Genomic DNA, 15558 nt, shown 5'->3' on the forward strand with positions numbered 1-15558 from the left:
CCGATGTCGGCGGGTCGTAAAATTCCGCCATCTCTGTGAACGCATCCCGCAGTGTCTTCTTCTTGGACGCCGGGATGGAGCGGAAGACTCCCAGAGACACATCATCGAGCAGCGTAGGTAGCGCTCCCAGCGCTTCTTCCTCCGTCCAGTTGACAGATCTAAAAGCTGACTCGAAGCGCCACGTAAAAGCACTCCAATCGCCCCCGGCGATAAATTCTTTTATTTGTGGAAGGCGATGTCCTCGGTGGCAGGCGCGTGCCGCGGGCGTCTCCGGCCGCCGTTCCCGCTCTCCGCTCGGTGCAGACGAAATGGCGTCCGGCGGCCGCGTGCTGGTAGGCGCGCCCAAAATGGCGGCCGACGACTCCGGTGCAGCCGTCCCACCCAAGACGACGGCGTCCTCCCGCGTGGCAGGAGCAATGGCGGGTCCCGCTTCCATAGCAGGACCCCTTCCCGCGGCGTCCAGCTGATCGGCGATCTGGCGACCCACGGCTGGTGAGGACGCCACCGCGGTCACCAGGCTTAGCAGAATTGCGCGCAACGACTCAATCTGCTCCGCCATCAGCCGCCATTCGTCTCTCGGTCTTGCGGTGGTCGCATCCTCCCCCGGTCGACGCTGAGAGGCGTTGAGGCGAGCGTCGTCAGCCGGCGGCACCAGGGCTGTAGCTCCCAACAGCTCATCTTCATCCGTCTCGACCTCTTCCTCTGACAGAGGCATGGGCAGGTTCTTTTTTCTGAGGTGCTTAGACATCTTGACGATCGTCCAAACAGTCGCAGAATTACTTCTGACACCAGTGTAATAATCCTCCAGGAGACGGCTTCGGAATCAGTCCTTTTTATTTCCACTCCACAATACACTTTGCTCACTCACTCTCCGTTGCTGGCAGACAACGGAGAGAGGACAGACTATGCACTAAGTCCCCACCGCGCACGTGGCAACCCGAGGCTCCGTCCGCACGTGACCCTGCTCTTGTCAGTTTCAGTCTGCTCTCGATCGTTCTCTCTCACTCGCTCTTAATACCTTCGTCACGTGGTTCCCCCAGCCAATCGTTCATGGACAGCTTCGACCATTCTCGATGGTTCCCTGTCAATCCCGGGACCACGCCCCTCATCCGGCTCCCCATTAGCTGGGGCCCCGAATGGCTAGGCCAATCACTCCTGATGACCTGTCGTGATGACGCATGGGCCATGGTCCCTATCTCAACCCTTATTGGCTACGAGCAGGACCGGCAAGCCAATCCCCACGTGAACCCTCTATGGCTGTTATTACACTTGTTTAATATTCCGTATCTCTTAACACGATGGCACATGCGGAACGGTCGTGATAACTTGTGCGCATATTCTTTGGTAAAGTCACGTAAAGTATTTTTTTGTAATTTTAGTTATTTTCTTTGAACCTATCTATGTGACTTTACCGAAAGACCCAAATAATATTCGCACAATAAGTTACCACGACCATTCCGCATGTGCCATGGTGTTAAAAATAACAAAGGAGTTTTTTGTAATTTTTTGTTATTTTCTTTGAACCTATCTACATGACTTTACCGAAAGGCCCAAAGAATATGAATTCCTGCAGTCACGAAAGCTTTAAGTCGGTATTTATTGTGCGAAGTAACGGGTGGAGGCCCCATGGTGTAGAGAGAGTCTTGGCGTATGTGAAGTATGGGAATTGACGGCAGGAACTTCTTGACGGGTAACACACTTTTATTAAATCCTTTAGGTATCACAATACAACGTGTGGTCTCTCTTCTTCCTCCGACACACTCCACTAATCTCGTGTAAGCTCTAGGCCTCTGGCTACACCCGATACACTTGACTCGTGTAGACCCTATGCCTCTGGCTACACACAATATACTCGACTCGTGTAAGCCCTATGCCTCTGGCTACGCAATACACTCGACTCGTGTAAGCCCTATGCCTCTGGCTACACAATACACTCGACTCGTGTAAGCCCTATGCCCTGGCTACACATAGTACATTCGGCTCGTGTAGACCTATGGCTACACCCACTACACTCGCCTCTGGGTTACACAGAGTCCCGGTCCCCTTAGGACAGCGGGGCTAGGTACCGCAGGGCTCTAGGTCTTCATCCCCGTCTTCCTTCTTCGCTGGTTACACACTGCCCTTACGCCTGTGTGCATCCCCTTTTATAGCCCCTGCTCACGAGGGACGGAGCTGATGCGGCGTCGACGTGAGCGTCGTTCCTTAATGACCCAATCACGACGCACTCTCTCTACGATCCGCTTTCCCCAGCGCGTGTTAACATTACTCCACCAATCACACTGCGCTGCCACCTGATCACTCCCTCTCAGCGCGTCACCACCTACACAGCCAATCATCACGCACTGTGCATACGATCCTTAATCCCAGCGCGTATCACCTCTACATCACCCCCTCCCACATAGCTTGCAGCCGGCCCGGCTGTTAACCTACAACACAACATAACGCAACGCAGTAATAAAGAACTCCACATCCCAGTGTGCCCCGTAACACAACAACAACAACATAACACAACCTTAAATATGAAGCAATATACAGCCCGACGAACAACACAATAAAAGCGAACACCGTAAAACGAACGCGCCAAGTGTCACTGTGACCCACGCAGTGCCGAGGCGCTCCGGCTGCCTCGACTCCGCACGTGGTAGGTTACACAAAGTAGCGCGACCTAGCGCGAGTCCGTCTGGCCGGTCCGTCGTATGGAACGGGACGTTGGCGACCGTCCGGTGTCTCCGGCAGCTCTAGACGGCACGGGTCGGGCCTGGAAGGACCGGCCCCGCCGTGAAGACCCGGCCGCCGGTGGTCGGCAGCAGTCAGTTCCGAGACACCTGGGAGCGGATCAGGCGGAGACATGTGAGGAGCAGGCAAGGACAATTCCCCCTCAGGGTCGTCGGTCACGTCACATGCTCGGCCCTCACGACACAAGGGGAGGCCATACGGAGGCGAGAACGGTTTCAGTCGGGAGGGGTGGACGTACCAACGGCGTTTCCCCCATTTTATCTGAACGCACTGGGGGCGTGCCACCCGCACGACCTCCACGGGTCCCCGCCACGGCTTCAACAATTTAGGCGACGTGGCCAAAGGTGCCTGAGGGCAATGCAGCCAGGCCTTGTCACCTGGTTCCCAATTGTGCACGGACACCTTCCGTGCCCGCAACCGCTCGTTCGCAATTTGGCGAGCCCGCGAATTAAGCCGTGCGGCCTCCCTTGCCTCTGTCAGTTTATGAATATTAAATTTAATATGCTCTGCCAATTTAGAATTAGTTCGTGGTGCGGGCAGACCCAGCTGCGTTTCCATGGGCGGGTCGGCTTCCCGACCGTACATTAGAAAAAACGGGGAAAACCCCGTAGCTGCATGGGGGGCCATTCTATACGCGGCAAGGACCCCAGGGACCTGCAGGTCCCAATCAACATGCGACTCACACACCTGCTGGCACAGCATAGAGGTCAATGTCCTGTTAAGCCTCTCCACCATCCCGTCCGTCTGCGGGTGGTACGGGGAGGTACGCACCTTTTTGGTACCCAACAGGTCGCACACCTCCTGCAGTAATTTACTCGAAAAATTTTTCCCTTGGTCAGTCAGCAAGCGTTCGGGAGCCCCCTTGTCCAGGACGTAGCCCTGGACAAAGGCGTCCATCACAGCCGCCGCCGACTGGTTGGCGAGTGGCCACGCCATAGGCCACCGGGTAAAATATTCGACCCCCACCAACAGGTACTTATTACCCCTAGGCGTGACCGGAAAGGGCCCCAGAATATCGAGTGCAACGAGCTCGTTAGTGCGCGAGACCTGAATAGATTGCAGCGGTGGATTAGCTGCCACGGGCGGTGGTTTCCGTCTGGCGCACTCAACACAACCCTTCAGAATATTCACCACGTCACCCCCCATTCCCGGCCAATAATAGTCACGCTGAAGCAGGGCAAGCGTTTTGTTAACTCCCAAATGCAAGAGGCGTTCGTGTGCGGCCAAGACAACCTTCCCCCTCACAGCAGAAGGCACCACAATCGCATGCCGCCGGGACAAACTGTCCCATCTCATCAACAGGCCCTGCTTAAGCTCGTAGGAGCCAGTTCGGTCGTGGCTACCTTCGGAACCCTCCGTCTTTCGGCGCAATGCCAGCAGGGAGCTGTCCGCCATTTGGAGACGGCCCCACTCAATCAACGACAGTGAGAGCAGCGAGTCCTGACCCCCTGGGGTAGCGGGACCATCCCCAATTGGTGTGCTCGCGGTCGCAACCAACGCCTCCCTACCTTCCGTAACCGGAGGTTTACAGCGCGCCGATCCCGATAAGCACGCACATTTGTGACAAGGCAACAACCGCGACAGGGCATCGGCATTCGTGTGTCGCAACCCTTTACGGTACGTAGTCGTGAACTGATAGTCCTGGAGGACTTCCAACCACCGCGACAATTGGCCCGAGGGCTGGGCAACCCGTAATGAATACTGGAGCGCCGCATGGTCCGTCCGGACCGTGAAATGACGACCATAGAGATATGGCCTGAATTGTTGTACAAAAAAAACAATGGCAAGTAGTTCACGACGGGTGACGCAGTAGCGCTGCTCTGCCGGCGACAACACCCTGCTACCATAGGCGACCACCCGTTCGACCCCTCCAACGACTTGGGACAGCACTCCCCCAATGCCCGTGTTGCTAGCATCCGTGTCTAGCAAGAAGGGACTCTCAAAGTCCGGATAGCACAAGGGTGGGGCCCTTACCAAGGCGTCCCGGAGGGAGCAGAATGCAGCCTCCTCCTCCGGTCCCCACCGGAACTTCACTCCTTTCGCCGTTAAAGCGTGCAAGGGCTTTGCAATGGTGGCGAAGTGCTCAACGAATCGGCGATAATACGAAGCAAAACCGATGAAACTGCGCACGTCTGACACTGACGTGGGCGTCGGCCACGAACTGACACAGTCCGTCTTCGCAGGATCGGTAGAAATCCCCGAAGAGTCGACAATGTGACCCAAGTACCTCACGGATTTACGAAAAAGATGGCATTTGGCCGGTTTAAACTTTAATTTAGCCGATCGCATTCGCAAGAACACCCCTCTCAATCGCTGGAGGTGTTCTTCGAACGTTTTACCGAAAACAATGACATCGTCAAGGTAAATGAGGCACGTCTCCCACTGCAAGCCCGACAAAACCAATTCCATAAGACGCTGAAACGTCGCAGGAGAGGAGTGAAGTCCCATGGGTAACCGGTTAAACTGAAACAGGCCCCCTGGAGTCCGGAATGCAGTCTTAGGCTTAGACTCCTCGTCGAGTGGCAACTGCCAAAATCCGGACAATAAATCAAGAGTCGAAAAGTATCGCGCACCGGACAATGCATCGAGAGACTCGTCCATCCTGGGGAGCGGATACGCGTCGGCCACCGAGATCTTATTCAGGCGGCGGAAATCGACGCAAAATCGCAGGGACCCGTCCTGCTTTTTAACGAGCACAATAGGTGCTCCCCAAGGACTGGAAGAAGGCGAAATAATGTCGGCTTCCAGCATATCGTTAACTGCCGACTGAACATGTTCCTTCTCAGCAGGACTCAGTCGGAAGGGATTTTGCCTGACCGGTGCCGCATCGCCCGTTTCAATGTGGTGGCGTAGCAGGTCCGTGCATCCGATATCATACTTATGTTTACTGAAGACATCCGAAAATTCAATCAGCAACCCGCGCAACGCACCCAACTGTAGCGCTGACAAATCGTCAGAGTCCGCGCACAGCATATCAATCCAATCTAGGTCCTCCTTTGATGGTACGCTATTCGTGGGGCTCGGATCAGCCTGCGCAACCAGCCTCTCCTCCGCAGGGACCCGTGCCGCGTGAGCCAGCACGGTGCCCTGCTGAATGACGGCCGGCCGCGCCCCAGCGTTTAAAACCATGACAAACGGATCCCTGTCTGCCCCAACCAACGTGTGAGCCACCGATAAATCGAGACCTCCAACAGCCCTATTAGAAGGACCCAAAAGCATGGCCTGTTCCGAGGCCTCCTTCCCCCATGGCTTCCGTAACCGGAGGGGAATCAACATTTGTGAACCCGGGGGCACGTGCACGGTCTGTGTTGCTAACGCCTGAATGGTAGCGCACGCCGTCCGAATTACATTAGGGCTCGTCAAAAATGAAATACGGCGACCCGATGGTAGTTCAATGCAACGCTGATCAATGAGAATTTTGATGGGCATTTTCGCCAAAAAATCAGTGCCCAATAGGCAAGGAACCGCCAGGGAAGATGAAACGAAAACGGGTCCCGACAATTTGATATCACCAATGCAAATGGACGCCCTAATCTGACCGATAATGCCCAACGATCCCCCGTTAGCGGCGTAAAATGGCACATCCACCGGAAGAAGCGGACGACATTGTACCGGGAGAATATTATAAATGAGATCCGAAATAATAGTCGCCGATGCCCCCGTGTCCACTAACACCCTGACCTCGACCCCATCAATCGATCCGGTAACGACGGATGAACCCGCTGAGGCAGCCACTATTCTGTGCCCCAATTCCGACCATTTAATGTCTCCCCGGTCCCGGCCGAACCCCCCTCTCCGAACCGAATCCCCGAACTCTACTCGGCTCTCCCTCGTCGCAACGCGACGACCCATACGTGTCGAGTATGCGGGCCAAGCATGTGAGGTGCCGCGACTTGCCGGGGTTTGCAGTGATGACTTGGGGCCTTGGTCGTCGTCCAGCCGAGGTCCCATGGCGCGCTGACGTGGGGCGCGGCAACCGGAGGCCACGTGGCCACGAAGGCCGCAGTTATAGCAGGTGATGACAGTAGTCGGAGATCTCGGTTGCTCCAGCTTGCGGGCCGCTCGCAGAGGCGAACGACCCCCCGACCTCCAGTCCCCCGCTCGTCCCGCGATGAACGCGTCCTCTCGTGGGCTGACGACTTGGGGCACGGTGTCAACCGGACCCGGAGTTGAGGCCACGGCAGCGTTGCAGACGACCCCCTGCTTCCGTTGAAGGACCTCGTGCGCTTGCATGCTCGTGGCGACCCGTAATGAAGAAATATCGGTGTCGTCGGCCGTGTTGATGGGGACCCCCAGGTCCTGCGCCAACTTGAGCAGCTGCTCCAAAACCATCGCATCTTGGCCCTCCTCGTCCATACGAGGGAACGCGGCGTCAGCGAGAGCGAGCAACGCCGTGCGGTAGGCGAGCACGGTCTCCGTGTCCGCCTTCCGTCTTGCGTAGAAATGATGGCGGCACGCCGAGGGAGGACCGTAGACTTTGGCCATGAGAGCCAGCGCATCCTTGAGCGTGGAGCGGTCCGACCTGCGTGCGGACGTGAAGGCCGCGAGCGCGTTGTCGTCCAGCATGGCAGGCAGTGCCCGCAGTGCCGTAGCGTCGGACCAGGCGGACATCTCTTGATGCGCCAAAAATCTGCGCTGAAATTGGCTCCAATCCCCGCCTTCCGCCTTGAATGCTGACAACGTGGGAAGGCGCTGCTGAAAGATAAAGTCGTCCTCCTCCTCGTGCTTCCTCTCTGCCCCCCCGTCGGTGTGTAAGATGGCGGCCCCAGTGCCGGGTGTGTGATGGCGGTCCGCCGCGCGCGTTGGTGACGTCAGCGGCCGCGCATGGAGAACCGCTGCCACGTGGTGATGGCCGTTCCCGCCAAAAGTTGGAGCGGATGAAATGGCGGGAATCGCCAAATCGTTTTGGCGGGAATCTGCAGGGCGACCCTGTAGCACGTCGGCCGCCGTCCCCGCTCCTCCCGACGAGCTGATCTCCGCCAAGATGGACGCGGCGGTGAGCAGCAGCTCCGCCAGACGGGAGTGTGCCTCGCGAAGCACGATGTCAGTCCCCCGTCGCTCGACCGGCGCAGTCGGTGGATCCTGCCCCGTGGGCAGCTCCTCTTCCTCACCCCCTGATGCCCGCTGGCCCGCGTCGTCGAGGTTGTCCTCGTGGTCAATCCCGTGGGTCCGACGGTTCCTCCTTGTATCCATGCTTGGAGGACCGTTTCACTTCTGACGCCAGTTGAAGTATGGGAATTGACGGCAGGAACTTCTTGACGGGTAACACACTTTTATTAAATCCTTTAGGTATCACAATACAACGTGTGGTCTCTCTTCTTCCTCCGACACACTCCACTAATCTCGTGTAAGCTCTAGGCCTCTGGCTACACCCGATACACTTGACTCGTGTAGACCCTATGCCTCTGGCTACACACAATATACTCGACTCGTGTAAGCCCTATGCCTCTGGCTACACAATACACTCGACTCGTGTAAGCCCTATGCCTCTGGCTACACAATACACTCGACTCGTGTAAGCCCTATGCCCTGGCTACACATAGTACATTCGGCTCGTGTAGACCTATGGCTACACCCACTACACTCGCCTCTGGGTTACACAGAGTCCCGGTCCCCTTAGGACAGCGGGGCTAGGTACCGCAGGGCTCTAGGTCTTCATCCCCGTCTTCCTTCTTCGCTGGTTACACACTGCCCTTACGCCTGTGTGCATCCCCTTTTATAGCCCCTGCTCACGAGGGACGGAGCTGATGCGGCGTCGACGTGAGCGTCGTTCCTTAATGACCCAATCACGACGCACTCTCTCTACGATCCGCTTTCCCCAGCGCGTGTTAACATTACTCCACCAATCACACTGCGCTGCCACCTGATCACTCCCTCTCAGCGCGTCACCACCTACACAGCCAATCATCACGCACTGTGCATACGATCCTTAATCCCAGCGCGTATCACCTCTACATATGTAATCTCCACCACTGGTAAGTGTGTGTTATCGCTTCTCGGCCTTTTGGCTAAGATCAAGTGTAGTATCTGTTCTTATCAGTTTAATATCTGATACGTACCACATTGTGGTACCTTATATTAAATTGATTTTTGGGACAGGGAGATGGAATAGGGGCTTGCTCCGTCCACTCCGCGCATCAACCCGGTATTGCAGTTTCTCCGGGAATGGTGCACCTCCCTGCTGGGGGAGGGATATCATCAAACAAAAGTAGACTATGTTGGGTTTGCAAACCCCATTTCCGCTGTTTGTCCGTAATTGGGTGCGTTCTCTCCTGTTTTGTTACCAGTCCCCTCCATCTTCTCATTTGTGCCCTGGATAGCTGTCAAATTTCTAAAATCTATCAAACTCTTTTCACAGGTATCCAGTCGGTGTGGGTCAAGAAGTAATATGTCATATGCACATGCACTTATATACAAACAGTTTGTTTTATCCTGTACTGCTCTGTTTGTTACGTCTTCATAACGCAGTATTGCCCATAATTCCGTAATTTACCTATCTTAGTCTATCTTGCTTCATGTGCTATGTAGAAAGGCCTTAGGCTGAAATTTTACTATACCTTCCTTTAGGGAGAGTGTTTATTAACGAACGATATTTTTCCGCTAGTTTTTTTTCATTCATATGTATTGGTCGTACAATTTGTATTATTATATTAGCATTTTCAGATTATTATTCTCTGAATCAATTACACTTGCACCTAAGAACTTGCTCGTTTGTTGGCAGAAACAAACTCGGTTTAATTATTTCTGGGTGTGCCAAAGCCTTTTGCAGAAATTGAGATTTTGTCCCGGTTTCAAATATGAATGGCCGTGTGCGTGACTGATGCTTGTTTAATATTCCGTATCTCTTAACACGATGGCACATGCGGAATGGTCGTGATAACTTGTGCGCATATTCTTTGGTAAAGTCACGTAAAGTATTTTTCTGTAATTTTTGTTATTTTCTTTGAACCTATCTATGTGACTTTACCGAAAGACCCAAATAATATTCGCACAATAAGTTACCACGACCATTCCGCATGTGCCATGGTGTTAAAAATAACAAAGGAGTTTTTTGTAATTTTTTGTTATTTTCTTTGAACCTATCTACATGACTTTACCGAAAGGCCCAAAGAATATGAATTCCTGCAGTCACGAAAGCTTTAAGTCGGTATTTATTGTGCGAAGTAACGGGTGGAGGCCCCATGGTGTAGAGAGAGTCTTGGCGTATGTAATCTCCACCACTGGTAAGTGTGTGTTATCGCTTCTCGGCCTTTTGGCTAAGATCAAGTGTAGTATCTGTTCTTATCAGTTTAATATCTGATACGTACCACATTGTGGTACCTTATATTAAATTGATTTTTGGGACAGGGAGATGGAATAGGGGCTTGCTCCGTCCACTCCGCGCATCAACCCGGTATTGCAGTTTCTCCGGGAATGGTGCACCTCCCTGCTGGGGGAGGGATATCATCAAACAAAAGTAGACTATGTTGGGTTTGCAAACCCCATTTCCGCTGTTTGTCCGTAATTGGGTGCGTTCTCTCCTGTTTTGTTACCAGTCCCTTCCATCTTCTCATTTGTGCCCTGGATAGCTGTCAAATTTCAAAAATCTATCAAACTCTTTTCACAGGTATCCAGTCGGTGTGGGTCAAGAAGTAATATGTCATATGCACATGCACTTATATACAAACAGTTTGTTTTATCCTGTACTGCTCTGTTTGTTACGTCTTCATAACGCAGTATTGCCCATAATTCCGTAATTTACCTATCTTAGTCTATCTTGCTTCATGTGCTATGTAGAAAGGCCTTAGGCTGAAATTTTACTATACCTTCCTTTAGGGACAGTGTTTATTAACGAACGAAATTTTTCCGCTAGTTTTTTTTTCATTCATATGTATTGGTCGTACAATTTGTATTATTATATTAGCATTTTCAGATTCTTATTCTCTGAATCAATTACACTTGCACCTAAGAACTTGCTCGTTTGTTGGCAGAAACAAACTCGGTTTAATTATTTCTGGGTGTGCCAAAGCCTTTTGCAGAAATTGAGATTTTGTCCCGGTTTCAAATATGAATGGCCGTGTGCGTGACTGATGCTTGTTTAATATTCCGTATATCTTAACACGATGGCACATGCGGAACGGTCGTGATAACTTTTGCGCATATTCTTTGGTAAAGTCACGTAAAGTATTTTTTGTAATTTTTGTTATTTTCTTTGAACCTATCTATGTGACTTTACCGAAAGACCCAAATAATATTCGCACAATAAGTTACCACGACCATTCCGCATGTGCCATGGTGTTAAAAATAACAAAGGAGTTTTTTGTTATTTTTTGTTATTTTCTTTGAACCTATCTACATGACTTTACCGAAAGGCCCAAAGAATATGAATTCCTGCAGTCACGAAAGCTTTAAGTCGGTATTTATTGTGCGAAGTAACGGGTGGAGGCCCCATGGTGTAGAGAGAGTCTTGGCGTATGTAATCTCCACCACTGGTAAGTGTGTGTTATCGCTTCTCGGCCTTTTGGCTAAGATCAAGTGTAGTATCTGTTCTTATCAGTTTAATATCTGATACGTACCACATTGTGGTACCTTATATTAAATTGATTTTTGGGACAGGGAGATGGAATAGGGGCTTGCTCCGTCCACTCCGCGCATCAACCCGGTATTGCAGTTTCTCCGGGAATGGTGCACCTCCCTGCTGGGGGAGGGATATCATCAAACAAAAGTAGACTATGTTGGGTTTGCAAACCCCATTTCCGCTGTTTGTCCGTAATTGGGTGCGTTCTCTCCTGTTTTGTTACCAGTCCCTTCCATCTTCTCATTTGTGCCCTGGATAGCTGTCAAATTTCAAAAATCTATCAAACTCTTTTCACAGGTATCCAGTCGGTGTGGGTCAAGAAGTAATATGTCATATGCACATGCACTTATATACAAACAGTTTGTTTTATCCTGTACTGCTCTGTTTGTTACGTCTTCATAACGCAGTATTGCCCATAATGCCGTAATTTACCTATCTTAGTCTATCTTGCTTCATGTGCTATGTAGAAAGGCATTAGGCTGAAATTTTACTATACCTTCCTTTAGGGACAGTGTTTATTAACGAACGATATTTTTTCGATAGTTTTTTTTCATTCATATGTATTGGTCGTACAATTTGTATTATTAAATTAGCATTTTCAGATTCTTATTCTCTGAATCAATTACACTTGCACCTAAGAACTTGCTCGTTTGTTGGCAGAAACAAACTCGGTTTAATTATTTCTGGGTGTGCCAAAGCCTTTTGCAGAAATTGAGATTTTGTCCCGGTTTCAAATATGAATGGCCGTGTGCGTGACTGATGCTTGTTTAATATTCCGTATCTCTTAACACGATGGCACATGCGGAATGGTCGTGATAACTTGTGCGCATATTCTTTGGTAAAGTCACGTAAAGTATTTTTTGTAATTTTTGTTATTTTCTTTGAACCTATCTATGTGACTTTACCGAAAGACCCAAATAATATTCGCACAATAAGTTACCACGACCATTCCGCATGTGCCATGGTGTTAAAAATAACAAAGGAGTTTTTTGTTATTTTTTGTTATTTTCTTTGAACCTATCTACATGACTTTACCGAAAGGCCCAAAGAATATGAATTCCTGCAGTCACGAAAGCTTTAAGTCGGTATTTATTGTGCGAAGTAACGGGTGGAGGCCCCATGGTGTAGAGAGAGTCTTGGCGTATGTAATCTCCACCACTGGTAAGTGTGTGTTATCGCTTCTCGGCCTTTTGGCTAAGATCAAGTGTAGTATCTGTTCTTATCAGTTTAATATCTGATACGTACCACATTGTGGTACCTTATATTAAATTGATTTTTGGGACAGGGAGATGGAATAGGGGCTTGCTCCGTCCACTCCGCGCATCAACCCGGTATTGCAGTTTCTCCGGGAATGGTGCACCTCCCTGCTGGGGGAGGGATATCATCAAACAAAAGTAGACTATGTTGGGTTTGCAAACCCCATTTCCGCTGTTTGTCCGTAATTGGGTGCGTTCTCTCCTGTTTTGTTACCAGTCCCCTCCATCTTCTCATTTGTGTCCTGGATAGCTGTCAAATTTCAAAAATCTATCAAACTCTTTTCACAGGTATCCAGTTGGTGTGGGTCAAGAAGTAATATGTCATATGCACATGCACTTATATACAAACAGTTTGTTTTATCCTGTACTGCTCTGTTTGTTACGTCTTCATAACGCAGTATTGGCCATAATTCCGTAATTTACCTATCTTAATCTATCTTGCTTCATGTGCTATGTAGAAAGGCATTAGGCTGAAATTTTACTATACCTTCCTTTAGGGACAGTGTTTATTAACGAACGATATTTTTTCGATAGTTTTTTTTCATTCATATGTATTGGTCGTACAATTTGTATTATTAAATTAGCATTTTCAGATTCTAATTCTCTGAATCAATTACACTTGCACCTAAGAACTTGCTCGTTTGTTGGCAGAAACAAACTCGGTTTAATTATTTCTGGGTGTGCCAAAGCCTTTTGCAGAAATTGAGATTTTGTCCCGGTTTCAAATATGAATGGCCGTGTGCGTGACTGATGCTTGTTTAATATTCCGTATCTCTTAACACGATGGCACATGCGGAATGGTCGTGATAACTTGTGCGCATATTCTTTGGTAAAGTCACGTAAAGTATTTTTCTGTAATTTTTGTTATTTTCTTTGAACCTATCTATGTGACTTTACCGAAAGACCCAAATAACATTCGCACAATAAGTTACCACGACCATTCCGCATGTGCCCTGGTGTTAAAAATAACAAAGGAGTTTTTTGTTATTTTTTGTTATTTTCTTTGAACCTATCTACATGACTTTACCGAAAGGCCCAAAGAATATGAATTCCTGCAGTCACGAAAGCTTTAAGTCGGTATTTATTGTGCGAAGTAACGGGTGGAGGCCCCATGGTGTAGAGAGAGTCTTGGCGTATGTAATCTCCACCACTGGTAAGTGTGTGTTATCGCTTCTCGGCCTTTTGGCTAAGATCAAGTGTAGTATCTGTTCTTATCAGTTTAATATCTGATACGTACCACATTGTGGTACCTTATATTAAATTGATTTTTGGGACAGGGAGATGGAATAGGGGCTTGCTCCGTCCACTCCGCGCATCAACCCGGTATTGCAGTTTCTCCGGGAATGGTGCACCTCCCTGCTGGGGGAGGGATATCATCAAACAAAAGTAGACTATGTTGGGTTTGCAAACCCCATTTCCGCTGTTTGTCCGTAATTGGGTGCGTTCTCTCCTGTTTTGTTACCAGTCCCCTCCATCTTCTCATTTGTGCCCTGGATAGCTGTCAAATTTCAAAAATCTATCAAACTCTTTTCACAGGTATCCAGTCGGTGTGGGTCAAGAAGTAATATGTCATATGCACATGCACTTATATACAAACAGTTTGTTTTATCCTGTACTGCTCTGTTTGTTACGTCTTCATAACGCAGTATTGCCCATAATGCCGTAATTTACCTATCTTAGTCTATCTTGCTTCATGTGCTATGTAGAAAGGCCTTAGGCTGAAATTTTACTATACCTTCCTTTAGGGACAGTGTTTATTAACGAACGATATTTTTTCGCTAGTTTTTTTTCATTCATATGTATTGGTCGTACAATTTGTATTATTATATTAGCATTTTCAGATTCTTATTCTCTGAATCAATTACACTTGCACCTAAGAACTTGCTCGTTTGTTGGCAGAAACAAACTCGGTTTAATTATTTCTGGGTGTGCCAAAGCCTTTTGCAGAAATTGAGATTTTGTCCCGGTTTCAAATATGAATGGCCGTGTGCGTGACTGATGCTTGTTTAATATTCCGTATCTCTTAACACGATGGCACATGCGGAATGGTCGTGATAACTTGTGCGCATATTCTTTGGTAAAGTCACGTAAAGTATTTTTCTGTAATTTTTGTTATTTTCTTTGAACCTATCTATGTGACTTTACCGAAAGACCCAAATAATATTCGCACAATAAGTTACCACGACCATTCCGCATGTGCCCTGGTGTTAAAAATAACAAAGGAGTTTTTTGTTATTTTTTGTTATTTTCTTTGAACCTATCTACATGACTTTACCGAAAGGCCCAAAGAATATGAATTCCTGCAGTCACGAAAGCTTTAAGTCGGTATTTATTGTGCGAAGTAACGGGTGGAGGCCCCATGGTGTAGAGAGAGTCTTGGCGTATGTAATCTCCACCACTGGTAAGTGTGTGTTATCGCTTCTCGGCCTTTTGGCTAAGATCAAGTGTAGTATCTGTTCTTATCAGTTTAATATCTGATACGTACCACATTGTGGTACCTTATATTAAATTGATTTTTGGGACAGGGAGATGGAATAGGGGCTTGCTCCGTCCACTCCGCGCATCAACCCGGTATTGCAGTTTCTCCGGGAATGGTGCACCTCCCTGCTGGGGGAGGGATATCATCAAACAAAAGTAGACTATGTTGGGTTTGCAAACCCCATTTCCGCTGTTTGTCCGTAATTGGGTGCGTTCTCTCCTGTTTTGTTACCAGTCCCCTCCATCTTCTCATTTGTGCCCTGGATAGCTGTCAAATTTCAAAAATCTATCAAACTCTTTTCACAGGTATCCAGTCGGTGTGGGTCAAGAAGTAATATGTCATATGCACATGCACTTATATACAAACAGTTTGTTTTATCCTGTACTGCTCTGTTTGTTACGTCTTCATAACGCAGTATTGCCCATAATGCCGTAATTTACCTATCTTAGTCTATCTTGCTTCATGTGCTATGTAGAAAGGCCTTAGGCTGAAATTTTACTATACCTTCCTTTAGGGACAGTGTTTATTAA

General features: G+C 49.1%; 6 non-coding genes across 6 annotated transcripts; all 6 read left to right on the forward strand.

Moving 5' to 3' along the window:
- Nucleotides 1-8724: 8724 nt before the first annotated feature.
- LOC133342458 (U2 spliceosomal RNA) lies at nucleotides 8725-8915 on the forward strand. The gene has a single exon (XR_009755143.1). It is a non-coding gene; the product is annotated as a U2 spliceosomal RNA (small nuclear RNA).
- Nucleotides 8916-9972: 1057 nt separating this feature from the next.
- On the forward strand, nucleotides 9973-10163 carry LOC133342459 (U2 spliceosomal RNA). Its single transcript, XR_009755144.1, has one exon. It is a non-coding gene; the product is annotated as a U2 spliceosomal RNA (small nuclear RNA).
- A 1057-nt stretch (nucleotides 10164-11220) lies between these two features.
- LOC133342460 (U2 spliceosomal RNA) lies at nucleotides 11221-11411 on the forward strand. The gene has a single exon (XR_009755145.1). It is a non-coding gene; the product is annotated as a U2 spliceosomal RNA (small nuclear RNA).
- Nucleotides 11412-12467: 1056 nt separating this feature from the next.
- Nucleotides 12468-12658, forward strand: LOC133342461 (U2 spliceosomal RNA). The gene has a single exon (XR_009755146.1). It is a non-coding gene; the product is annotated as a U2 spliceosomal RNA (small nuclear RNA).
- A 1057-nt stretch (nucleotides 12659-13715) lies between these two features.
- On the forward strand, nucleotides 13716-13906 carry LOC133342462 (U2 spliceosomal RNA). The gene has a single exon (XR_009755147.1). It is a non-coding gene; the product is annotated as a U2 spliceosomal RNA (small nuclear RNA).
- Nucleotides 13907-14963: 1057 nt separating this feature from the next.
- Nucleotides 14964-15154, forward strand: LOC133342463 (U2 spliceosomal RNA). The gene has a single exon (XR_009755148.1). It is a non-coding gene; the product is annotated as a U2 spliceosomal RNA (small nuclear RNA).
- Nucleotides 15155-15558: the final 404 nt, after the last annotated feature.

This window comes from Lethenteron reissneri, chromosome 14 (assembly GCF_015708825.2).
Source record: "Lethenteron reissneri isolate LAM-NWPU_2019-01 chromosome 14, ASM1570882v1, whole genome shotgun sequence".
Lineage (NCBI taxonomy): Eukaryota > Metazoa > Chordata > Hyperoartia > Petromyzontiformes > Petromyzontidae > Lethenteron > Lethenteron reissneri.